This window comes from Lagopus muta, chromosome 1 (genome assembly GCF_023343835.1).
Source record: "Lagopus muta isolate bLagMut1 chromosome 1, bLagMut1 primary, whole genome shotgun sequence".
Classification (NCBI taxonomy): Eukaryota; Metazoa; Chordata; class Aves; order Galliformes; family Phasianidae; genus Lagopus; species Lagopus muta.
The window spans coordinates 93,250,929-93,278,873 of record NC_064433.1 but is presented as its reverse complement, the minus strand read 5'-3'; the positions used below and the strand labels follow the sequence as shown (position 1 = coordinate 93,278,873).

At 36.2% G+C, this 27,945-nt stretch overlaps 1 protein-coding gene across 3 annotated transcripts in view; it reads left to right on the top strand.

The window, feature by feature from the left end:
* The window catches only part of CADM2 (cell adhesion molecule 2), a 611,269-nt gene that overhangs the window by 384,575 nt on the left and 198,749 nt on the right, over positions 1-27,945 (top strand). The window lies entirely within an intron of this gene.

The window sequence follows — 27,945 nt, the reverse complement described above, 5'->3', positions numbered from 1 at the left end:
TAATCTGAAGAGTATATTTTTAAGTACATATGCATTATAAATGTTTGCATACATGCATATCTATATATAGATACATATGTATCTGTGAACAAATATTTTTGTAGAAAATCCTGAAAAGGCATATTTACTAAAATCTACGTGAAATTTCTGGTAGATAAGTTGCTTCATAATCAAATGACAGGTTTAAAAAGAAATATTTATGTTTGGATAAATGAAGTTCAGGAGTTAAGAACTCTCACATTCACGGTGTTTGTTAATTATACATATAGCTTGCTCTGAAACTAATGCCTTCTATTTATTTTGAAGGAAACTACAAATTTCCATGTGAGACACCACTCTGTCATACTGTCCCCATCTGTTGCACTGCAATAAAATGACACAGAATACTGGTGGAAAGGTTTGACCTCTGCTGCCGTACCACCAGCATCCACCTCTGACATGGTCAAATATAATAAAATAGGAAGCATCACTTTTGGAGCAGTCCTCATAAGTTGTCAGGCTTGGAAATATAGAGGAAATATAGAATGAAAGAAAATTTATCTGACTGGTAGTGTTTGTGTATTATAGTGATTAAATCAATAATTAAACTCTAGCTCAGGTTTTTTATATACCCTTGCATGGCTTTCTGTAAAATCATGGCTTTTTTTCTTTGCATGCTTTGGATGTCATGAGCAAGGAGAAAGGATAAAATACAATTCACATGTTTGTGCATGCTATGAAATTAGCTTTAATCTTTTCCATATTGTCTTATATTCTGCTGTGGCACTGTTTAACAGTGGTCAGGAGCTTAAGACCTTCATAATCAATGTTAAAAACAAACAGAAAAACAAAATACATCCATGGTAGTAAACTTTCAGAACAAATAAGCATAATCTTGTAAGTATTCAGCAATTTGTCCATGTACCCATATATTGCCATTCAAACAAAAACTGCCCTGCAGGCGTAGGAATTACAAAATGAGTCAGAAGTACTCATAGGCCCCACTCATCTATGAACACTAGCACATCCTTATTTCAGAAATGCACTTGCATATTGAATAAAAGGCTGAATCTATATATGGTAAAGTGGGTTTGATGCTGTAATAAGTAAAAATCTTGTAACCAGTAGCTATGCATGTCTTAAAGAGTCCTCTTATTCAGATGCACTGTGCTTTGGGAAGTCAGCTTTTCCTTTGGTTCTCAATAACCCCATGGTGAAGGTGCCCAATATACATAAAAAATTCAGTCCTGTATGTCATATCTTTTACCTCAGAAACATAGGACCCATCTTTTAATTTCCTGTGGCAGAAGACAAAATAGCTGACTTAGTGCTTTTCATATTGCTCTGTGTAAGCTGCAAAGAGGGATCTGTTCCTGCTCCCTTTGAGATAGAACATTTTATTTGTAGGCAATTACCTAATATGGCATTGGAAACAGAAATTCACAGCTGAGGGAATGTTTTATTTCTGTTTTGTTTTGTTTTGTGGACAGATCTTCTCTTTTGAAATCCAGCACTTTTATGTCTATGATGCTCTTTATGGATCTTCATCTTTCCTTTCTGAAGTCATTTTCCTTTCTGAAGACATCCCATAAAAATTTTGTTTATGCTTTGTTAGCCCAGCAACCTTCTGCTGGCCTTTTATTTATTTATTTATTTATTTATTTTCTTTTTAGGATTGTCTATAAACAGACCATCACAGCTTTTGTACTCAAACATTTCATTCAGTTCTCTTTTTAAGTGTTTTCTCGGACTTCATTCAAGGCTGTTTCTGTTGAAGGATGTAAAGCAGACATATTCCCTAAGTCATCCTTACTGTGTGGTGCAGAATCAGCTTAGGTTGTAAGGTCATCTGATCCAAGCTACCATGTATGTAAGGCTCACTTAGATGTGGCTGTTCAGAGCATTCCTGTCAAATAATAGTATCTCAAGGGTCAGAGACTCCACAGATCCAGGCTAGGAAGCTTAGTTTGTATTTTATTTTACCATGGTTTTCTTATTTCCTTTTTATGCTTTCTGTTGTCTTGAAGAAATTACACGTAAGTTTTTGATGAGCTTCGGAAAGAGGAAATGCTTGGATTTGTGCATAGAAGGAAGGCTCTTAATTTGTGTTACCACTGGACAGATGCTGCTACAAGACACTCAAGTTCATGAATTCCTTAGTGACATTTTGAAGATTAGTTCAGAGGGGTTTGAAAGAAAAGCAGGTAGTTAAGCTTGAAGAAGACCATGCACAGGCACTGAATTTCATGAAGCAGAGAACAAAGATGCCTCCTGATTATCTCAGGCTATATGACTAAGGTTGTTTCAGTGTGTACTGTTCCTTAGTGCACCAGACCAGATTTGTTGAACATGAGGAATGTAAATGAGCACTTCCTCTATCTAAGCACCAGTAGGAAGACTTCTTGACCTCTTAAGAAGCGCTGTTGTGACATCTTGATCATGGTATTTCTGTCAGTATCTTCTAGCAGCAGTTAACACAGGTTTTCAGGCTCGCTGATTTTATCAGAGCTGCTAATGACACGTCAGTTCTCAGTCAGCAGGTGAGAGAGGAAGGCCGAGTGTCTTCATTCAAATATAATTAGTGGAGGAATGGAGTTCTGTGCTCCACTGTTCCACTTCTCTGATACACTCAGTGTCATCTGCTATTACAAAGTTATTTCCGGAGCTGCCCCACTAACCTTGTGTAGCTAGACATTTGACGTTATAACCCTTCAAAATTTAGATGGGTACTTGTAATAGTTGCTTTGGCATTGGGAATGGCATGAATGCATGTGACAATATTATATTAAAAAAGTATATTTTTGAAGCCAGCTACTGTTGCAGAAGAAGAAAGTCATCCCTCTGTTGTCTCTGTGTACTCGCTGAGGAGTACAACATTCCTTCTTGTTTCTAAAAATCCTGACCCTTAAACTAGGAATAGTAAATTCCAAGAAGTGCCCCATATCCAAAGAGGAGACTGTCTTGCAGAGGGGCAGATGCAACTGCCTTCACATTGCAAGATTCATACTATCCATTCTATATAAAACTATGGTCATTAGAAGCTACTTCTGCCATTTCCTCCCATGTTTGCTATGTTTGAAGTTATATCTTTAGTTTTCTCAGGGAGAAATTACATTCATATCATAGTCCCAGTGTTACAATGATTTGTACAACTACACTAACTACAGAAGTATATGCGTATTGGTAATGGATTCTAGGAGACGTCGTATTGGTAGCTCAAAGTCTTTTCTAACTGAAAACTATACTTGCAAGTACTTTAAATGCCTATTACTACATTTCAGTTTCCTCACCAGTTTGATATTAACACTACTGTTCTTTGCAGCCTGTTGCATATCCAGGGGATTGTTGAGTAGTGTTTTTCACTTGTATTGCATCTGTCTTCCAAAGAAATTGTCCTTATTTTTTAGCTCCATAGGAGAGCATTTATTCACTTTGTCAGCTCTTCTACAAATGTAGGGTATGTTGTTTCTGTTTTACTTTTAAAAGAGAAGACAAATTAGAAATGTAAGATTAAATTTAACTTTAACAGTGCTATTTAAGCATACATCTTAGTGTCTAACAAAAATCATCACAGCAGTTGATTCTGTCTAAATGCACCTTTTCCAAGAGGCAAAGATCACTCTAGACTTTATTCACTTGATTTATATTGTTTGTTCTCATTATATCAACGAAATTGGTATCGGCTTTTTTTTTTAAGTTTAAATCAGGAGAGATTGTGTGAAGAATGTTGTGCAAATATACTCTGGTATTGCCTACATAGTTGTGTAATTACTTATATTATTTTTTATTTAGGAATCAATTTGTTTTTTGAGGCTTTACCAGACCTTTTTCAATGGTCGCATTCTACCCAACCATCTCATTGATTTTCCTATATTATATAGTAAGATTTATTGCATTGCCCTACATGCGTATTTGTTTTCTTGGTAAATAATAGGTTTTTACTTAAAACCAGGCAAAACAGGTAAATTGTGTTGAATATTATTCCCTGCATGGAAGGCATACAGTTTAAGTCTTAAGTACAAATAATTAGCCAGACATATTTATTATTTGAGGTAAAACTATCCTGAAATTAAGCTAGTAATGAAACATCTATGCATGTGAGAAATAGGATGAAATAAATGCACATAATGGAGACCATAATCCTGCTATTTGCCTTATTTGCATTATTTTCACAAAATTCTATTCAGTTACTGACATCAGTCAGTCAACACTTCTGTTGCTGCAGAATTTTTTATTGAGGGATAGATAAATCTGGGTATCATCTGCATAAAAATGACACATTGCAACATTATGGAAAAAAATGAATATACAATCTCGTGGAAGTATATGGTTGTTGAAAGTGTGAATCAAATATGGAGCCTAGGGAAACTCCATAACTCATGGTAGTTTGAAAGAGCATTTATTTATGGTTACAAGCTTTCTCTTTTGAGACGTGTAGAAATGAAAACCTGTCAAATTTCACCTTTAATACAAGGTTATTACAGAAAGCTTATCAAGGCTGTGGTAGTAGCGTAGTATGATCTGAAGCCGACTGAAAATTACTGGGTATTCCAGTGCTACTGAAATAAGAGTTTTACCCCAGTGGTTTTATTCAAAAGAGTTTAACTTTCTAATGATAGAATTTTCTTATGTTACTTTTAAGTTATTGAAAGCTCCTTTGCAAATGTTAAGCGATTGCAATTTTAGAGGGAAAACGGGGAAACTAATGAAGCCTTAATAACTATTTCTTTATTGACTCTTTCATATTTCCTTCCCTGTAGTTTAGTCACTGCTTTTAGTATATAACCTCTGAGGTCCAGTGCTTTTCTTTGCTGATTAAGTCATGTCCAATGGCTAACCCCTTGAGTTTCAAAGGTCTAAATTTCATTTTTAGGTCTGCCACAGTATTCTACTTTGATTTCTCTTGGCACTTAAGGCCAGACTTTTTTCTCATATTCAACAGTTCTGATGGGGAGGGAAGTGGTGATGAAGAATATAATTTGAAGCTTGTTGGTGAAGAGAGTGCATTGGAAAAAAAGTAGATTTGAAGTAGTAAGACAGTAGAAGTTCTTTGTAGGTCTGCACAAAACACTTTCTTCTTTTCTCAGTTCTGCTGTTAATAGTAACAGAAGAGTGGATATCTGAAATGAATTTAGGTAGGCAGTTGGTTTTGTTTGCTTAATGTTACTGCATTTCTCCTGTTCTTGTTCTGTTTTGGTGAAAAGCATATGACATTTTCAATGCTATTATTAGCCTTTGAATATATTTTTATTCACTTAAATGCAAAAATTAATTTTAGATCAAGGTAATAGTTTATTTCAGTTTCAATTGTCCAGCAGATAATACCAAAATTAATAACACTAGGATCTCATAAAATGATAAATATCTATTTCAGTACATTATTTATAATATTTATTGAAAGAGATAAGGAAGAGAAAAAAATAGGGATTTGTGTTCTGAGTTGTTTTTGCTTGTTTGTTTTACAGCTTTACAAAATGTGTTGTTTCTTTTTTCTTACAAAATCTAAGTGAGTCTCAGAGGAAGAAAGCTGAAATCATAATGACAGTAATAGTTCTTAACAAAGTTGCTGACTGCTCTTTACCCTTTCCATTCATACACGTGAAATACTTGGCCCTAGCATCTGTAAGATCTTTCCAATATTAAGACAGCTGAGATTTTCACATAATATTGTATGTACACAGTCCAAATATTCACCATTATAATTCCTGCCAGAATCCTTCTATCATTCAAGGTCCCTAGGTACTAAGAAAACAGCCAAAATATGAATCAACTTTTCCTTTCTCAGACTGAGAAATGTTAGCAACACTGGAAATAGCAGTTATACAGTCCTGCGTGTCCTCTTTACTGCTTTTAAAACATTTTATTTCAGTATTTTTGCAAAACAGATATAAACAAAGCAGCTGTTTTGGTAGTGTAACGTGCTCATTAAAATTGTAGGTCACGGTGGAATAAAGCAGTTCTGGCAAAACTGAAATAGCAGAGGAAAGGACAAAGCCTCTCTAAAAAGAGATCGGTAAGGGAAGCTAATGCTGTTGACATGCCCTATTCATTCTGGAGACACCTACCCTGAGCCGTGTCAGTCATTACTTGGCTAAATAGTTTAATAAACAGTTTAGAAGAATTTGGAATGGAGTAGGATAAAATCTGTTTCTGTTCTTGTGAAAGGCATCACAGTTATGGGAGAGACGTTGCAGGGAAGATGTTTCCTCTTGTTGTGGACTTTTTTATCACGGATTAAAGCATTTTTTCATCACTCTATAGTCTTCAAGTAGGGGATTCTTCCCTCCATTATTGTTAATACAAATTCCAATAGCTTTCTTTTTTTTTTTTTTTTAATTTGAATGTCCTTGTTTTGTTAAGTATTTGGAATGGACTGTCAGAAGAACATTATTAGGAGAGCTTACCATACTTGAATAGAACTCTGCTGGGAATTTATATGCTTTATTTGTTATCTAAATAAATTTACTGTTGTAAATGATATCAAGCATTGAGCCTTTATGGCTATCTGCAAAGAATTTTCATGGGCAGTGTGCTGTATTTCATTTGCAAGTGTTGTGAACATATGAGACACAGACACTTATTGTTGTGTGCTGGTCCAGTGAAGTCAGTTTTCAGATTCTAGCTTGATAAAACACCTTATTTTGAGTCTTGAATTTCTACTTAAGTTCAATGAAAGGGATGGAAGTAGTGAGTGCCCAGGGCCGCTTCACTGTATTTTTACATGCTTTGGAGTTGGCGGCTGCAGTTTCCTAATGTCTGACATTTCAGTATTGCTGTTGCTTTGCTTTGAGCTGCTTTTTATCTCAAATATCTAAAATCTTCAACTTCCATTGAAAGAAAATTTGATAATATACCTAAGGGCTAGAGAAATTATGCATATATGTGGGTTACAGCAAGCCTATGGTCCTTGATTTTTACTTTGCTTTACACTGTTATAGATGCTTTGTAAAGCACAAAGTTTTTTTTCAGGCTTATCTTTGTTCCAGGATACTTCTTTAACCAAAGGAAGTTGTGAGAGTGCTTTTAAACATGGCTTTTGTATGCTGTTTTTGTTTGCTTTTTATTTTTTCTTTTCTCCTCAAATGCTCTTCTTAGAAACATTAGGATTTACTAGCTCCGCTCTCAAAATCTCCTTCTTAAATCTCAGTATGAGATCAAATTTTTAATGAATTTGTTTTCCTTTGTGGTCATTGAAACATGGGTGTTTAAATGGCTGAGGTTCACTACTGTTGATGTCATTTGGTGATGTATACTAGCTTGGTAAGGTGGTTCAGGAATAGGAACAGAAGAAAGGAAGTTAAAATTTCAGTGTGTATCATTATTTTATAGAAGATCTCTGTAAATTTTTTTCTGAGGAAGCTTTATTCCATGCATTGCTTTGGCATTCTTTCAAGGTCTGCAAACATGAAAATCTTCCCCATATAGGCTGCATAAAAGGAGAAAGTAGTGGAAAATTGGAATTTCCTTTTTGGGCACCTGACTGTATGAATTCAGGTCTAGAAGCTGAATATTGTAAAAATAGTAAATAAATGAAAAAGAAAAAAAAAAGCAACATGGCAAAGAGTTATAATGGCAATAACTCTGAATAGAAGATTTAGTAATAAGAAAGAAGCATTTTAAATGTTGGATCTCTCATCTGTTATATCAATATGCTGTTCATAGGCTCCCTGAAGAGCTAATAACAAACTAGAAGTCATCATTCCAATCATAACAACCTCCTAGGCTTATTATGTGGTTTTGTAAAATAGATTAAAATCATTAAAATGCTGTAACATGACAAAAGTCCTTCCAAAAGGAATTGATCACGAAAATTTAGATTTACAAAATATATTTGAAACTGTGCAAAGCTGTTAGAAGGCTGAGAAAATTGGAATGAGAACAATAAAAAGGAATACTTTTTGACAGCTGCATATCCAGTGGACCTTGGCAGCAGCCTCTAACAGAGGATCTACCTAGATTTTGCAGGCCTGAATGTTGTCATTGCCTGTGTATGACATAATATCTCCAATCCACCTCCCAGTCTTGTTTTCTGTTTAACTTCTGCTGACAGTACTACAACTCCTTTTCATGAAAAGGGTGGTTCTTCTCCTCATGCTTTTCCTAGTAATTATTTCTGTATTGGATACAAAATGTGTTGTGAGTAGTGTTTCAGGAGAATTATTTCAAATGTTTATTGTAGTTGGATTTAGAAATAATTTTGCAAAATTATCCGTTTCTCAAGCTTCTAATTTTTACTTTTCACATCATACATAGTAGCTGCCATCAATAAGAACTGAATAAAACAACAGAAATCTTGTCTTTTTCCTCCATTGGTGCTTTGCTGACCAACACCCAGCTTCCAGATGTCTATCATCTGCAGTCAGTTTGTGTCTGTACTTAATTTGCATTCAAAACTATTTGTTTTCATTTGTTTTGAGGAATAGTAATTATTGTATTTATTTGTCACTGATTTCTGAAAATGTGAAGTATGCCAGCTAATGCTTCCCAAATAGCAGCTATAATGAATGTAGATTATCAATATCAGTCTCTGTGTTGATGTCCATTTACATTTTAGGAATCTACAAGTGTATAAAACTAATGATTTAATAATTCATCATTATTTTCGGATAATGTTATGTAAAGAAATGAATAGGCTTTCTTGCCATGCTTAGACTTCTCTTACAGAATTTAATTTTTCTGATGATTACCATAATGGACTGTCCATCCCATTCCAACAATAAATGTTCCCCATGAGGCAGACTAATAAAATAAATGCTTTTTCCAGAGCAGACATTATAAAATTCCTCTGATCTTTGGCTTACTCTCTCTCAAAAGCACAGGAGAAAAAGTGAGCATTATAGCACTGCTGAGATTTTACACGTTCTGTCTTCTAGTTTACCAGTTCTAAGAAGCAAGTTCTGCAGTCATGGAAATGCACTCTGCTAACATTTCTCTTCCATTTATATTCAGGCAGCTTCCATTCTTGCTAATATCATTATTTGCAAGGTAATGTGCTCTGCAGAGGTATTAATTAGCAGTTCCTCACGTGTTGGTTCTGCGTCCTGTCTTATTCAATATCTACATCAACAGCCTGGATGAAAGGTCATAGTCCACCCTCAGCAAGTTTGCTGATGATACAAAGTTGAGAGGCATGGCTGACAACTTGAGGGCTGTGCTGCTATTCAGCAGACTGGACAGACTGGAGAGTTGGGCAAGGAGGAACCTTATGAAGTTGAACAAGGTCCAAAGTAGAGTCTTGCACCCGGAGGGGAATAACCACATGCATCAGTACCAGTTAGGGGCTGACCTGCTGGAGAGGAGCTCTGCAGAGAAGGATCTGGGTTTCCTGGTGGACAATAGGTTGGCTATGAGCCAGCAGAGTGCCCTTGTGGTCAAGAAGGCCAATGGTATCTTGGGGCGCATTAACAAAAACATGGCCAGCAGGTTGAGTGACTTTGGTGAGGTCATTTTTAGAATACCATGTTCAGTTCTGGCCTCCCCAGTTCAAGAAAGACAGGGATCTCCAGAAGAGATCTCTTGCAAAGATGATAAAGGGCCTGGAGTTTCTCTCATATGAGGAAAGGCTGAGTAATCTGGATTGGTCCATCCTGGGGAAAAGAAGACTGAGAGTGGATCTGATAAATGTTTATAAATATCTAAAGGGAGATGGGAGGCAAATGGATGAGGCTTCTTTGTGGTATGTTGTGGCACGACAAAGAGCAATGGCCTAAAACTTAAATTTAGAAAGTTTCAGACTGGCATGTGGAATAGCTTCTTTATGGTAGGGATGATGGAGCACTGGAACAGGTTGCCCAGGGAGGTTGTGGAGTCTCCTGCTAAGGACATATTCAAGACTTGGTTGGATGCCTAACTGTGTGGCCTACTGTAGGGTATCTGCTTAAGCATGGGAATTGGCTTGGTGATCTCTTGAGGTCCCTTCCAATCCCTGTGATTCTGTTATTCTGGGATCCACCTACCATGCCAGCATTTTTGTCTGGTCTGTCATTCCTGCTGTTTTTTTTCCCCCTACCTTATGGTATGATTTGTTGTTTTTTCCTGATACCATGAGTACAGCTTAGTAATCTTCTGCTATTGTTACTTTTTCAATATTCAGCTACCATCTTGATTTGTGTCAGTCATTTGTGTTAGTTGTCAACTGTTTTAATAACTTTACCTCTTTAAAAATAGATTCTAGTGCTTCTGTGAAGAGCAATATATTATTTCCCATGACAATTTCTTAAAATCAGATGTCATATCAGAGATTTTTTTTCTGTAAACCTGTCAATCTTAAATGAAGCACGTTACATGTTTTCCAAAATACATGAATATATGATTGACTTTTTTTGAGGTACAGTAGTCTTGCCATTGTCTGCTTTTTGAAAGCAAACTGTGTAAGGTATTCAGGCGCGTAGGTAGCTATATGAGATGGTCGTGATCAAGTCTAATTCCTTGTTACAGCCATTAAAGTCTAATTCTTTGTTACAGCCATTATATTACCTCATCCATTACGTGCATGTTTCTGAAAATATTTTTCTCTCTAGCTAATTCTAGGATTAGGGAAACTGAACCCTCCCCATGTAAGGCACACTTTTCTAATTTCTAGAAGCATCTTCTTCACATAACATTTTCATGTAGCAAGGTTATCCTGTATTTTACATTGAACATCATCTTCCTCTTTTTTTTACCTTCTTTAGTAGTACAAAATAAACTAAAATGCTTTCTCTTTCTTTATATTTGGTAGTCAGACAGATATTTTTTTCTCTTTTTTTTTTTTTTCTTTTTTCTTTTTTTTCTGGTATGGCCTTTTCCAGTGTGCTGCAGTGTGAATTGACAGTCCTTGAATGAGATGAGCAGAATGGTGTACAGTGTTTTACTAGACGTTCAGCCTGGCTTTTTATTAAACATTCCTACAACTATTAGAAATACTTTGATTATTTTTTCTTGTAATTGCTTTTTTTGAAGCTTCTTTGTATTGGTTATCAATAATTACTCTAGTAGTTCATATCTAGTGATAAATTGGTAGATTTGCCTTCTTCCTGCTCAGTTCTCGGCTGATGAGATTCTGGAGTATAGCTGAAGTTTTGATTATTAATTGAATTTATCCTTGAGCGCATTACTTTTTTTCTCCTCATTTCTATTACATCAGTCCTAAAGATTATCCATTACTTTCTGTGAGAAGTACCGATGTTCTTCTTTGTGAATGATAACTTTGAAGATTTTGACATTGTCTTACTGATGCTGTCATGTCTGTTAATACTAGTACAAGTGGTATAAAAATGAAATAGTGAAGACTAATTAATGACTTCCTCCAAGACACTTCTTCCTTTCAGTTCCTGACATCTTCCGTAAGCATTTCATGTTTCCCTACGTTTCCCGTGCTGGTATCTATCTTCTGCCTAATTTACATGCTGAGTGTGTGATCTCATTCTAATACACTTAAGTAAAGATAAAGCTACTAAGCATTTATTATCTGCCCGTAATCAGATTGACCTTGACTGATTGTGTTTGTTAACTTCATATTAATTTGCTGACCTTGGTTGACTATGCCAGTTTTTCTGATCATTTCTTTCATCTCTTCCAAGCCATTTCCAGGGAGCAAATTGGCTCATCTTGGCCAATCTATACAAGATGACTAGATGGTAGATTTATTAGGTAGGGCTTGTTAGTCAGGACAATTGTTATTTAGCAAGTGTAGTGTTGTATAGTGGTGATTTTAAAGAAATCAAGTGGTGGTAGTAAAATAGCAAGCAGTGGCATTGAAAAAAGTGCAAATTGTATCTGAACTACTATAAATTATAAATATAGTTCATATATAATGTTTTCCTGATTGATGATTTCAGGTATCCTTCACAGAATAGTTTTCTGCAGACCATTTTTCATTCACTTTGCAGCTTGCATGTTACTTTATTGGTATGCTAAGTATATATTCACATTCTTGTGCTATGTATCCAGCACTACTAGATACCAGAGTGGTATGGTCATCTCTAAAGGACTTTCTTGCACATCTCCTGGTCTATGCAATTTTTTGCATCTGATTCAAAGAGTGTCATATGTAGATTTTCCATCACATTGCATCCTGCTTTGCACGTATTGCTAATTCTGTTCCAGAATTTGTTACCTCTATGCTTGTTATTCACATTCTAGTTTATCAGTGCATCAGAAATGGCCTTTACTCATTGTATATATACACTACATATTTTTTCTGTTTGTTTGGGGTTGTTTGTTTGTTTGTTTTCAACATATAAATCTTTCCCTTGAGGTTCAGGCATGCTTCTTGTTTAAGTTTCTCAGTGGCAAGTGAAAGCCAGGGAATTATTTGAAAATGTGCAATATCTCCCACAACCAGACTCATTGCTCCTGTACAGGCACAACTTCTTTACTCTGTCTGCAACTTGTAGTAGTATAATGGGGAGCTGAATACCTCTTACAGTGACAAGGAGTGATTAATGTCATACTTTTCAGATCACTCCACTTATCAAAATACAGTCCTATGGGTAAAAGGATATATTCACTTGAAACAGATTTTGGTGGTTATGGAACAAATCTGTGAAAAGACAAAATATAAAGCAGTATTGAGATGCATAATATTACACACACGTGTGTATATTCACTGCTTCACACAGGTTTTAACACAGGTTTTATTCCTGCTTATATTGTCTGTAAGGGGCCTTTCCTATGCTTGGGGCAGGAAAAAAAAGAGAGAAAAAAAAAAGAAAAAAAAAAAGGTAGGAGTAAAAGCTGTGTGATTTCAAGCCAGAATGCCAAACTCTTGAGTTTCTTGCATTTTTGGTTTTTCTTTCTGATAAAAATTATTTCCTGTGATTTACTGCTGAAATGGTAATTAGCATTGCTGAGGTAAGTGGGAATATCCTTCCTTCCATCTCTGGAAGTCTATTGATATTTGCACTTCAGACTTCACTTAAAAAAATGATGAAACTTTTATTTTAACTTCCTCCCTCCCTCCCTCCCTCCCTTTCTCTTTTTCTCTCTTTCTTTCTCTTTTTCTCTCTTTCCTTTTGTGTTAAATACAGCAACCACGGGTTGAAACTGGGAATAAAGAGCCTTGCTTTGACAACATCCTGATCAACATCGCTGCTGGGACATCTCTTTAGTGTCCTACTAGTAAGAGATCTTGCCATTGTTAGCACCACATCTTTTCTGAGAGGTATCTCACTGAGAGGCATATCAGTAAAATTTGTAAGCACTCTGACTTTTAGCATTGTCAAAGCAATCAGTCTACTGCACAACCAAATCTAGTTCTAAGGAACTGGAAAAATTCTAGCTGTCAGCTTCTTCAAATTCATTTTGACCCAAACAGATATTTTCTGCCTTCCCATTTTTCCATATAGTTGCTAGTAGGACCCAGCTAACTGTATTAGGTTTCATTAAAAACCTATGCTTTTGAAGTATTCCAATCATTGCTGCTATTCAATCTTGCTTCTCTTCCTTCTGTAACAAGTCAGTTGTCTAAAGCTCCTGTACTTTGCTGTCCGTATCCCTTGCATCAATATGCAAATATTTTGCTTGATTCTTATTGGCTCCCTATTTGGATTGGGTGCATCTTTTCACTGGGATGTTTTGTATAGACAAGTGTCCTTCCTATCTAGCTTTAGGATTGTTTTTCTCACCTGTTTAGACTGCTACGGTGATAAATCTGAATTTACTATGGTGCCCTTATGTAGTTACTACCTTCTTTCTAAGTACTAAACCAACATTTGGAGATTACACAAATACTCACAATCATCTTTCTTAATTTCTTAGCTTGAAAAGCATCCTGTTGAGCAGTTCAGCCTGAATAATAGAAAACTGTTTTGAGGCAGTTTCTCCTTTGAGAAGGAGTTGGCTTTTTAGTGAAAGCATTCCAATTTTATATTTTTTTAAGTTCTATTCCTCAAGCAATTTACTGCAGTTGGTTGTCTTTGTTATATTCCTTTCTTTTCTTCTTCACTTCCTTTATGAAAAACAGTAAGAATTATGACCCAGATTTCTCAATCATTGCTGGTCTTATTTATTTATTTCTCGTCATACTTTTTGTTGTATTAACAGTGTGCTAATTTCTGCTAACGATGTGTAAACATCAAAGTGCTTGAAGACTAAACATAGAACAAGTAAGAAAACAGTCTGTGGATTATATAGGGACACATTACTAATTCCTTATGAAGTAATGCAAAAATGCTATTGTGTTACAAACAAAAGAATGGAGTTCATGTGTTTCTGATAAAATTGTCCAGATTTTGAAAGCTATTTTATTGACAAAAATGTATAGGTCAGTATTTTGACTTACTTCTCTGTATGAATATGTATTTATGAATTACCTTTCCTTGCAAATAGGATTTCATCTCTCAGATGATAGAGGAATTAAACCAAAGATTAGTCTGTCTGAAAAGGATCATCCTGTTGCCAATCATTTGTATATTAGTCATGTTAGAATGTCAATATTATCAGTGTGATTTCATTTATTAATTCATTTATTAGTAGAGTTGTGTAGAGTAGTTCCATATTTTCTTTAGATTCCCAAAGGGAAAAAAGCTTTGTGGTTGAATGAGTGTCTAAACAGGAATTTTTACATCTTGGGTGGCATGCAGCGATTGGTGCAGCCTTCTGCCTTCTCTCATTTTATCCAGTGCCAGTGAGAAGTAATGCCATGTAACTGAACAGTGTACTTAGTGGAGAGGAAGTGAGCACAGTAGCAATGGGCAAATATCTTCTGGTCAGCTCTTCTTGTGTCCCAAACTTTTTAAGTCAGACAGTTCAACCAGGAGAGCATACCTATGTGGCACGTGGACAATAATATCCTTCTGAAGATCTTTGTTATTACAGCAAGCTGCATGAACTATGTGTTAAGATGTATAACGTGTTCTAGTTGCAAAGTCTGTGGATTTCAATGAAAATCTGGGTTGCTGAGTCAGGTGCTGTTTACATAACAGTAGTGCAAGAATAAGGCAGAGTTACAAAATAGGTATTGATCATTGTATGACATAGCAGATTGGATAAATTGTGTCTTGAGTGGATTGGGGTAGGGTGGTGGAGATGAAGGCAGCAGCATTCCTGAGAGACATTTGTTATAACACTGACAAAGGTGGCAGAGATTTAAGGTTTGATTTTTTTAGAAGTACTTAAGTTTCACAGAAAGGAATGCAGAGAGGTTTGACTATTAGCACAATAAAATTTTGAAAAGCGATTTTTTTTTGTAATGGGGAATGTTGACTGTTACATGTTAGAATATATTTGGTGAATTTGGAAAAGCTGTATCTTTTTCTTCATTTTTTAGTTCTATAGGGGGACATTTAACAAATTTTCAAATGCTTTATTATTACTCGATGGAAAGTACTATAAATTGGAAAAGTTGTTTATCTCTGGTAAAAACGTTATTACTACAGCAACTAAAATCAAGTTACATGTGAAAAGAGGTTTTAGCTATGACAGGCTGCCTTTAATATATTCGTCAGTGTTTGTGTTAACAGTATTTGTGTTTTTCCATCCTCAGCTCTAAACTTTTTCAGCAAGAGGAAATTGCTAAATTCTGTACAGAAATTCTGTAATGCAATGCTGTTTTTGTCCAATCTGTGCAAGAACTGAATTTGAAGAAGGTGCACAGCTGTCTCCTGTGGAGAAGTAAAGCATCAGGTTTAGAACCAGATCCTGTAAACATTTGCCTGTGCTTAAAATTGATATTTATGTGCTTAAAATTGAGCCTGTAATTCTCCTGAAGTCAGTGAGTCAACCCATGTGTTTAAACTTGAGAGTAAATTCAATATAAGTGTCTGAAATATCTTAATTATCATACCATGTTTATTAGAAATAAATGGCTCCCTTGACATTGGGTTAACTTTTGTGCTGGTACATCTGCCAGTGTCTTTGTGTGTTCAGGTTGTAGGCTTTCTTGCATGTTGCAGACGTTTATGAATGTGTCTTTACCCAAAAAAATGGAATGGGGTGAGCAGGACATACGACAAGATTGATTGGTTTTTGGTTTTTGTTTTTTGTTGTTTTTTTTAGTAAAACCAGACAAATAATTAGAACATACAGAATGATTTTGAAATGCTTTGTAATTAGCTTAGTGCCTTAGCATTAGATTATGAACTAAGCTTCAAAAAAAGTGGTCTGAATTCATGAGAATTCATGCAAGATTATCTGAAGTTATTTGATAAAGAGTTATTTGGTATAAAGAAGCCTTGTGATCAGAAAATATGCTTTCCAAATAACCATGCAATGAAAGAGTTTATTGTGAAGATGTTTGTTTTTTCTTTTTTTCTCTTCCCCACACTTCCCCTCTCCTTTGCTTACAAAGAGAATCAGGTCATGCATTTGTATATATTACAGTACTTGATCAGACAGCAATAGCAGAAATCACTGGTTCTTTCCTCCCTTCAATGACCTCAAATGTTTTCCCTTGTTAGTCCAAGGTTGCAACATCTATTTATTGCAACAAACACTTGTGCCTCATAAAATTGTTTTATTGCAGTTTCTTGTCAGAATTGGTGTTGTTTAATGATGATTCTAATCACTGTCATGTAGCAGGCAGTGTTATATCCTGGTTGGAAGATATTGCCCTTCCTGAGAAATTGGCACTTGAATTAAGTACTCAAAACATTATTCTAAATTGTGCTCTTTTTTTGTCACTTTCTGTTGTTGGTCTCCCTTGTGCTAAATGAACTTATTAAAATGTCTCTCAGGTGTCTTTTTTTTTTTTCCCTCCTGGTTTTATCCCAGTATTTTTTGTCACAGTTGGAGGCTTCTTGTTCAATTTAATAGCTAGTCATTTAACTGATGTTCTTCGTATGTTTTATAATTTCTCTAGTTTGATGTTCCTTTTTTTCATTTCTCACATTCAGTCTTCAGGAAAAAAAAAATATGTTGTGTCTTCCTGTTTTCTATGAAGCATGTAGAATTGTTACATAATTTTTTTCTCTCCCTCTTCTCTTGCTGCTCTGTCTCTCTCTCCCTACATCATTTTTTAAATTTACTTTCTATTCTGAAAAGAGTCAAATTTGTGCCACGTGTAAAAATTTGTAAATCCTTAAACATTTTAAAATGTGTGTTCTCTGTTGAGATATTTTTATGTGCTGGAGTCTCATTGTTAGCTTTTGTTTTTGTTGTCCAAAATAGATACCAAGGGGGGGAAAAATAGGATAATACAAGTAATTAAAAAGTCATTATAACAATTATTATAGCAGCAACCAGATTGCTATTTGTTTAATATGTGTAACTATTGATTTTATTTTAATATGTGTGATCATTAATATAATGTGGAAAGTATTAACAATAAGGATGAATGAGAAGCAGATATCTTGGAGCTTTTGAAAAAATAATAAATGCCCAACATGCTTTTTTTAGTCTGTTTTTAAGTTAGTACATTATGATAAGTGTCCAGTCAGTCACTAGATCTAAAGAAAGACTATTTTGAAAGTATTTACATTTTTATTTAAAGATACTTAGAAAGGTCCTGAGATAAAAGAAAGTAAAATCACCATGGAACAGAGCTCACAGGTGGGTAGATCTAATGGATGCTAGAGTCATGGCTTCAAATACCTCTCTCCTTTCTGTCTGATTGTTATCATATTTGCAATCAGAGCTGAATGTAAAATGCAGAATCTTTCCCTGTATTAATATATCAGGTAAGAAAATACTAAAAAGTTATCATACAAATTGATAGCATGAAGCCCACTATTCTTGGGTGTCAGCTCAATGTATCAACTCTAGACTTGAAAAAAAAAAAAAAAAAAAAAAAAAAAAAAAAAAAAAAGCCCTAAAATCAGGGACTTCACAAGCTTTTTTGCCCCACTAAAGTTCCAGTGTTTGAAACCCCAAAAGTCTGACTACAGGAGGTTGCTTACAAGCTGAGCCAGCTGAAACCCTGTAACTGCTTGGCCAAGAGAGTACTGAAGCCCCACACCTCATTGACCAAAAAGCTTCATGCTGCTTTGGAGTGCTTTTTTCTTGAATCTTATTTCACAGGTCTTTGGAAGGTGAGAAAAGAGCTGAGCTTGCTGCAATCAAAGCTGGCAAAAGGTTTTGTTTTATCAAAGCAGAGCTCTTGAACGCTTCCTCAGTACCATGCTTGACAGGGGTAATTGAAATTCCAGTGTGGTCTTTGCATCTGCTGGGCTAATGTCAAAGCATGTTTGAGAGGCTGCTGGCTTCATTCCTTTAGCTACCAGGGGTGGTGTGAAGGTATGGATGTCCAGGAAGACTAGTAGTTCAGCACTGCAGCATAAAATAAATGAAATTAAGAGAGAATTTGGAAGGCATTTTAAAGACTTTAATGCATTTTCATTTGTAGGATCCTAATAATATAGACAACAAGCTTATTCTAGGTAATCAGTTCATTACTACTGGAAAAAAAGAGCATGTTTTTCAGTCCCTCCTTTGTAATCTGGTCAAAGCCTGGTGCCACTGTTCTACTTCTCTGCATTGGAATTGAGAGTTGAAAGCTGTTACAAAAAAAAACCACAAAGCAATACAGCAAGAAAGTTTGATATACTTTCTTTGAGAGTGAAGTGAGATGGAAAGGGTTTGGGGGAGTGAGAAGGGTGTAAAATAAGAACCAAAAAATAAACAGCAGAGGATTTTGAATTAAATGTGCTTACACATATTTTACATACCTATTGAACTGAACCATTTTTCTATCACTCAGTTTTTCCTGGAAGCATTTCTAACTTCTGTACTGATTTGAATTTCACAGTTTCACCTGGTAGGTCTTCCCCCATCTTCCCAACAGGCCCTAACATTTTCCTTTTCAGTGTTGTTCTGTCACTTCTGTCATTCAAGTACTAAGGCCTTGTGGCTATAAAGGTCTCTGTAATAGTACTTGCTGGGCTGTTCAAGGCAAATTATCTTGCTACACATTGCTTCCCTATTTCTCTCTGCTTTGTTCCCTTGAGTGTGTGATGTTAGCTTCTATTAGAAACAAATTGTGTATCCTGGGGAAGCATAACAGAAAAACATAGAACGCCAGTCAATCTGTAAAATACAAAGACACGCTTAAAATGGCAGATGGGGACTCAGGGAGAAGGTGGGTTTCTTAGAAGAGGAACACTGTGAAGTAGAAGTGAGAGATCTTAGCTGGTGTCAAAAGGATGCCAAATGTAGAAAGACAAGGCTTTTACAGCCAGCATAACTTATGATTGGAATAAGCCATTTAGTCTTAAAACCCACTGAGCTTTGTATTTCACCCATTGCTATTCACTTATCTGCAGTATAGTAATGTATTCATTATTCTTTGCATTGCTGTTGAATGCATTGCAATGTGAAGTCAGATTGTAGCGTTCAAGTTTGCTAAAGTGCTAGGTTTGCTTTTTCTCTAAAGTAGTGTGAAAGGAAGCTGATTAGCTGATTATTTTTCTTCTGTTGCAGAATTCTGTAGGCTGGCCTTGAAAATACAGATATTGCCTTGTACACCTTTACATCCATTCTCAGAATGCTGCCCTCTTGAGAGAGGTTTGGACAACCTCAGGAAGTCTAGAAAATTGAGCTAAAACAGAAACTGTAGAGAAGTAGCACCATAAATGTATTTTATTTCCCATTGATTTCAATTTTCTATCAAACAGTAATGATCACGGTGTTTTCTAGTGGGGTTTAACATCTATTTTTTGAAGAATAAAGAACAAAAATGACATACAGATTCTAGAAGATATGTCATTTAGCTATGTCAAAGAATGTATCAGGGACTTTAATGACCTAGTTTCCTGGTGAATCTCTAGGCCATTGCTTAAGTTAGGAGCATAGGGAAAATGCATTTCATCTTCAAAGACTTCGAGGTTTATAACTTTCTTAACGGGGAAAAAAAGAATCCTCCCTGCTGAAATGAGACAGATAAAGTTGCAGCCCAAGATGGATAGTTTTCCCTGAAGATTTGAAAATTAAACCACCTGCTTTAAGTGAGAAGTTTGAAAAAAATGCAATGTGCTGCAAAAAGAGAGATGAAGGAAGTTATATATTTTCACCTCAGTGTGGATCTGAATAAATAAAAAAGACTTTGGATTCTGCAAATAACACATGTGCTAAAAAATATTTTTATATTTTAGTTTGAGTAAAAACCAGGTTAGGTATTTTGGGGGAAGACTGCACTCATTAGTAGCACTTCATATATCCTTGTAATACTATTTTAAGAGAATTTGCTGCCTGTGAAGTATGTTTCCCTAGGTATTTTTACCTAAATCTCATAGCTTGCCTACAGATTTCTATCATTCTGTTTAGAAAAATGGTAAACTATTCATAGTCATGTGTGTCCTATCCACTTATGTATCAGGTAAATAAGCAGGCTCAAAATTACTTCAATATCTTTATTGATGACCTGGATGAGGGCATTGAGTGCACCCTCAGTGAGTTTGCAGATGACATCAAATTGGCTGGAAGTGTTGATCTGCCTGGGGGTAATGAAGCCCTACAGAGGGATCTGGACAGGATGGATAGCTGGCCTGAAGCCAATGGGATGAGGTTCTGCTAGGCCGAATGCCAGGTCCTGCATTTTGGCCACAACAACCCCAGGCAACACTGCAGGCTTGGGGCAGAATGGCTGGAAGATTGTGTAGAGGAAACGGACCTGGGGGTATTGATTGATGCTCAGCTGAACATGAGCCAGCAGTGCGCCTGGGTGGCCAAGAAGGCCAATGGCATCCTGGCTTGCATCAGAAAGTGTGGCCAGCAGGAACAGGGAAATAATCGTCCCCCTGTACTGAGCTCTGGTGAGGCCGCACCTCAAGTACTGTGTTTTGGGCAAGAAAGAACCCTGGAGCAGGTTCAAAGAAGGGCTACAAAGCTCATGAGGGATCTGGGCTTATGAGGAGCAGCTGAAGGAGCTGGGATTGTTCAGCCTGGAGAAGAGGAGGCTCAGGGGAGACTTTATTGCTCTCTATAACTACCTGAAGGGAGGTTGTAGTGAGCTGGGGGTCGGCCTCTTCTCTTGTGTAACTGGTGATAGGACTAGAGGGAATGGCTTGAAGCTGCACCAGGGGAGATTTAGGCTGGACATTAGGAAATGCTACTCTGAAAGAGTGGTCAGGCAGTGGAATGCGCTGCCCAGAAAGGTTGTGGAATCATCGACCCTGGAGGTGTTCAAGGAACATTTGGATTTTGTGTTGAGGGACATAGTTTAGTGAAAACTATTGGTGATAGGTGGATGGTTGCACTGGATGATCTTGCAGGCCTTTTTCAACCTTGGTGATTCTGTGATTCTATGACTGAATAGGTAGGGGAGTTTAGATAATCATTTGATCCCACTCTTTTGGAACAAGCTCAATGGCAACTGCTTTTTCCTTTGCGGGTTTCTCCACAGTCTTCTGCTGTCATCTTGTCATGCTATCTCCACAGAAGAAAAGCCTGCAGTTTTTCTTCTGCTTTGGTTTCAGTTCTGCCTTTTAAAAATTCCTGCATACACCAACTTGTGGAGTTCAAAAGAAATACTGACTTAGGTCTGGAATCGGAAGTAGCATAGCCACAGCATAGCTGTGTTTCAAAATCATCTGACATTTGATAGAAATGTAACAGGTGGCTCCTGGATATCAGTACCTTGGCATTTATCTGGAGGGAGAGGTGATGAATTGAGCCTCACTGGACCATATAGGCATTCTCCACACTTTACTAGTACTTTAAATTCTCCCAAGTCTTGAATAAAAATGAACCTGTTCTGAAACATCCTTGTTCAGGGAGAAGAAAAAGCTTTTCTGAAAATTAACTGCTCATGAGGGAGGAAATTCTCAAAATTGATATGCTGGTTATATTTTCAAGTGCCAGTCCTGTTTGTGGAATTTAGTGCATCACTCAATAATTTTATCCAGCTGTGTCACTGAAAAAGGAAGATGTTCAAAAAAGAAAAAGAAAAAAGAGGAGGAAAAAAAGGGAGGTGAGGAAAACAATAATTTTGTCTGACACTTTTCAATATAACCATTGTTATGTTGATATCAGTTCTTCACAAAACATTCAACCTATGAACAAAAGGGAGAAGATAATATTTTTTCTCCTTATTGACTGGCTCCCAACACTCGTGCACAAGAACCCTAGCACCTTAGCGTAGCTGTCGTATTGGAGCTTTCTGCATAATTCATCATAAAAGAACATGAGGCATTCAGCAGTCAGTTCTCATTCAAAGATGTTCTGCATTACTAGCAGCTCTAGTAAATATGCCTGCTCCATACATAATTTATGGTTTTCAACAGAGGTAGTTTTATGCTTCATAATAGGCTAGCTTTGATCCCTTAAAATTTGTTTGTAAAACTTGGAAGTTGGGTACAAAACAAAGACTTTAAAATCTTTCTTGCATTTCTTATTTCAACAGTCTTCATTTTCACATCCCATTAACGACATTGAAATTGATTCTGACCCACTTTTGGGGAAATTAGCCTTCCTATAATGGATTTTGCGTGTAAGACTTTTTATCAGCCAATTCCCTCCACACCCAACTTGAAGTAGAGTGAAAATTGGTTTTGAAACCTTAGAAACCTTAGTGTAGACTATTTTATATTTCTACTTAAAGAATTTGTGTTGTTTTTCTTTTTTCCTGACCTGCAGGAGGAAAATGTGGGTAGACTTTGTATCTCTCTTCTAATGCTGAGATGCAATTAGACATCATGTATATCATAGATGAATATATGAGAACTCCTGGAAAAGTGTAGGTTTTGTTTTGTGGGAAAGTTTCCCTTTAAAATAATCCAAGTTAGACAAAATCAACTGCATCTTTAAAATTCAGTAAGATATAAAATAAGAAAATCAGTCTAAAAGGTTTCAGTTTGCTAAAACTTTAGTGATTTCTTCAATGACTTGTCTTTAGTTTGTTTAATATACCTTGTGCAACACATGAATTTAAACTTCAAATATAAAAAGCAGTATTTTAAGAGCTAAACTGCATCTCTAAATTAAAATTAAATTCCTTTTTAGTGTTTCAAATACCGTAAAATTATTTTTTTCTGAACAGAATTTTGCCACCAGACTCGAGGCACTTCTCTGAAACGTTTCAGTGCTGACCTATTAGCAGTTTCTGATAGAGTTTGTTCTTTCAGCCTTCTTCCTGTTCATCCATTTTTCTCTTAAATGTTTTGTTTTATTATTCCATTTCCAATTGTCACTATACCTCAGCCTATTGCCATTTTTTATTTTTATTTTTTTTTAAAGCCTTGTTCAAACCCAAGCTGTTTCAGGAAGAAATTTTAGAACTGACTAGTAATTTTCAGTGTTTCAGTGAATACTAAGATTTGCCCTTTGGAAATAGGTCTCATGTATGTGTCAAGTTAGGCATATTAAAGACCCATTAAAATTGCTCTATGTTACTCAGGCATTTTGTCATAGTCTTGTCTCTGTCTTCCCTGTGTTCCAGTTATCTGCAAGCAATTCTGCACAAAGCAGAGATTTAAATAGTCTGTCTGCAGTCCAACTCACTGCTCCACCTTTTTTGCCTGCTCTATCAGCTTTCTGACTCTCACTGCATCAATTTATTCAGTATTGAGTAATGCTGGTCTTTCCTACATTTCTGCTGTTGTGTTTGAATGTTCTAAATGTTAGCCTAAATCACCATTTGCATGTTTTTTTTTTATTTTTATTTATGTAATGTACTTTTTTTTTTTTTTTTTTCTTCAGAGATTGTGTCTTCATGCTTATGAGAAATCTATAGAATCTATAGTCTTGGATGTTTTTTAATAGCTGTCAAAGCCTACATATATACCATAAATGCAAAATGGGATAAAAATGGCTCTTTTGCCATCTGTTTGACTTGTGATCTGTAGATGATCATATACCAGCAAAGCCTTTTTTGGCTTGTTGTGAAACTTGTTGTTTAGAGGATAGATGCAGTGTTCCTATCTCATTATTACTAGCACAGCCACACTGGTCAGCTGTATGAGAGGTAGAAAAATAATCTTCTAATTTTTACCTCCATTTTATATTTTAATACTTTTAGTACTGTTTATCACATGCAAGCTTATTTAGGAGGAACTACAACAGAACAAATTTTATTTTCATGGTTAACTTCCTTGACTGCCAGAGGTAGCAGATGTTACTTGGAACACTGAGAAGATCCTTAGCTTCCCAGTGTACCTCTTTCAACATAGTTCTTAAGTTGTTGTCATCTCTTTCATTAGATGTCTATAATTTCTGTAGCAAAAGTTTCATCAAACCTATGGGGTTTTTTTGTTTGTTTGTTTGTTTTTCAGTAGTAAGTGTATCAGCCTTTGTTTGAGGTGTGCAAATTCTCCTGCTGTTTTCTAGGCACTGATGTTCCCATGAGCTTCCATTAAGCTTCACTCAGCTCAGAGCAGCTCAGCAGCTTGGCCTTCACTGAAGTCCAGGCCATACATCTCACCTCAGAGCCAGGACGTGTCTGGGAGCTGTGGTTCTGACCGCAAGAGCCCCAAACAGACCTGTTCTTCCCATGCAGCCCAGGCAGTAACTGTGTGTGTGCATGACATGTTCACAGGCAGTGTACCAAGCTTTTTCAGAAGCCTTGTGTCTGCTCTGCGTGAACAGAGCAGCTGATGGCACAGGCACATGGGGCTTTCTGCAAGTGCCAGCTTTGCTGTACAGTTTGTTCCAGTCTTCTGGAACAGAACTTCCCATCTACAAACAAATGTGGTACTGCTTTGGGGCAGAGGGAGGTTGCTGGTTTTGTTGATTTTCTTCGGATGTTGTCCTTCTGTATATGAAGCCTGAAGCAACTGTGTCTACAGCAGCAGTAGCTGTAGCAGTGAGTGAGTTTTGTCTATCACAGTATCAGTTCTCAAATACAGATGGGGAACAGAGCTTCTCCTGCTATCATAACAGCAGCTTAAAGGATTTGGTGTGGCTTTTCAAACAAATAAGTCAGAATGCAGCAGTGATGAAACACCATTTCCATTCAAGTTTTCACCTCTGTGTGAAGAAGCAAGCAGGGTTACTACCTTCTGTTATCCTGTGACAAGTCTATTCTTTTTTGGCTGTGTTTTCCTTTCTATTGAAGCTACAGCTCTTGGAATTACTGGATGATTTTTCCATATGTCGCTGTATGAATAATTGGAAATATTTATGCAAATCCAAAATCAGACAACTGACTTTTTATTTTTTTCTGTTCTTTTTGTGTTTTATTAGAGCAGATTCCTTTATTTTAAATATTTAACTGGCGTAATATTTGGATGGAGCTGTTTTGCCTTCTGTAAAATGTAGGCAAATAAAAAAAACCTTGTCATTATTTGCCTGTGGAGGTCTGTATTAGCTATACATAAGTGTTTGTCTGATTCTTACTTTTACATTTTTTTTTCCCTTGTAGCTACAAAGCAAAGCCATTAAAAGCTGTTGTTACAGAAGACATCTGAGGACCTGTTTATAGTTCCAAAAAGGAAAGTTTCTATGCATGGGGAATGAGATGTGCAGCTACAGCAAATTTAATCTTTCAAAATAATTGCCAAGAAGCAGTGTAAAGGAGTCAGAGTCTTTTAGTGGAATAAAAGCTGTGTCAGTGGCTTGTTTGGACATCATAACAGTTCTAGTTTTGTTCAAAACACAAGGCAGAATTTTATTTTAGTGAGTCAGCTGGTTATTCTTGCTCTATTAAAGACGTAAACTTCCTTTGTGAACAGTTATTGTTAGTTGCTTCTCCGAATTTAGTGTAATATTAAGTGAGAGAACTCTCAGGCTCAGTATTCAGTCATCTTCTACAATCTCATCACATTGTTCTTCATTGCATATTTGCTGTATGTTGTCTACATATAAGTTTCTCCTGCATGTGGGAATGTGGTTTGGTACTGGTTTTCTCTCCTTTAGGTTGACATAGTAGTTCTTCTCAGATTTTGTCTGTCCACCACGTCAGTTCATCTACTGATTCTGCTGAAGGGTTGCGAGCCAGCTTAAGAAAGTTTAAATTGGATCGTTTCGTAGATCTAGTCCAAGGTCAGACTGTTCAAGCATCACACAGGGCGTATTAACCAGAGCTTGGAAACGGATATGAGCATATCAAGAAAAGAAGCAGAGATCTTCCAGAAACTGTTATCCATGAAATAGCAAGGTAAACTCGTAGCCTGATGATCTGCCATGTAAAGATGTTTGGTAAAAGACTTCAAGGCAGATGCTTTTTTAATGGCAGAAATTATAAATGGAAGAATATCTAAATTAGATGAGTTGATTTAATTATGGATCAAATTAATTGAATAAACCAAATCTTTTTTTTTTATTTTCTTGATTTTTCTTTTTCTTAGGATTTAATTATTAGGTGTGCTAGATTTCTCCTGCCTTTTGTCTGACTTGTATTAACTCTAGTTGGCTAATAAGTCCATTTTAAGCAGTAGATGTTCTTGGAGAACTGAAGAATGGAAAGTCCAATGAATGCAGTAGGAAAGATTTATATGCGCGTGTAAAGGACTAATTCTGCGTTGCACAGGAGAACTCACTAACCCTTATTACAGAGTGAATAATGCTAAAGATTTCTCTCTTTCTTTCTCTATCATTCTTACTTCTGATTACTAGAGTTGTGCAGAAGGAACATCATCCCAAAGTGAGTAAAACTGCACTTGTAACATCAAAAGATACAATCCTATAGAAAAGGTAGTTTTTTAAGGGTTTATCTTCTTGCTATATTTTCTTGAAATGCGGATACATAACTGTTGAACTTGAGACAGTTTAGAAAAAGCTGTAGTTCAATGTCTAACAGGATGGTGGTCTCTACCCGACAGCTACGTGGCCCGGAGGAAAGACATGGTATACAGTGGTAATGGAATTCAGTTTACTCATGACATTTAGTTAATATGATTTTGCATGTCATTCTGTGAAAGATCAGGAATATCAGTAAAGCTGAAAAATATACTGCAAATGACAGTATAGTGTGGAGGTGGTTATGCCTTCTCTTAGTCAGAAATGGAGAAACAGCATAAATGAGTTTTTGTAGAGCTTGGTAGAGTAGCAATTAGCTACTGCCAGCAGTCTGTTCTGAAGGGAATGCACTGAGCAAGCAATTTTGTATAGGCTGAAAAAAAATCTAAGTGTGACAGAGGCTTTGAGACAGAGTATTGACCGAGAAAAGTTTTGAATCTTGGCAAAGTCACCTTTTCTGTTGTTTCATGTGTTCTGTGCCCTGGGAAATAGAACTTTGTCCTCTCTTTTCAGATTGGTAGGTTTTCATCACAGAAAATCCCCACTCTGTCATCAGCTTCCCTTCCCAGATGAAACAACTTCCAAGTCTTTACGTGCCTAGCCTAAATGCTTAGGATCAAAACCAGCTACTCCATAATGGCTGCAGTCAAGGGGCCTGTCTGTGCAGCACACACTTAGATATGTAGGTGTAAAATGTGCAGTAATTATGTTAATAAAACATGTAGTGTACTGTGTGCTTGCTTATTTGCTTTGGCAGCATGAACAAATGCATGCATGGTTCTGAGAATACAGTAGTCTTGATATCTAGTACAAAGAAACTCTGTAAAGAAGAGTTTCCCTCTGAGATTCCTCTCATGCAGTCTTTCAGGCTGACATTCTAGGTGCCACATGGTTGAAAGCCAAGAAAGAGATGCTTCTAGCAAAAAGAAGGAGGAAGAGTTGGATATAAACAGGCAACAAGATCTAGAAATATGTATGTTTTGTTTCTTTGCTGTTTTAGGTTAAAAAATGAACCAAAAACAACAAAACCAAAGACCAGCTAGAAAGAATTGACTTACTTTACTCTGATATATAAGACATGATTCTCTATAGGTCTCTCTTACTGGAGACCTAATCCCAAGAGTCAATTGGATGTGTTTTAAAAACTTATTTTAAATATAGTTCTTACCATGTATTACTCCACCTTGAAACAAACACATCTACATACATATATTATGTATTGCTTTTTCATTTCTTCAACTCTGAGAAGCGCTCTACTATCCAGAAAAAAAGTCAGGTTGTTTCAATCTGTGCAGCAGATGTTTTTTGTTGTTTCCTCCTCCCCTCTCCTGCTCTGCAAATATGCAAATATGGTCTTTGACATTTGTATTTCTCTAATAAGAGTATGTGTCTGTTTAGGCTTGTTGTGGCAACTGATGAGCTTTAAAAAAAAAATAAAAT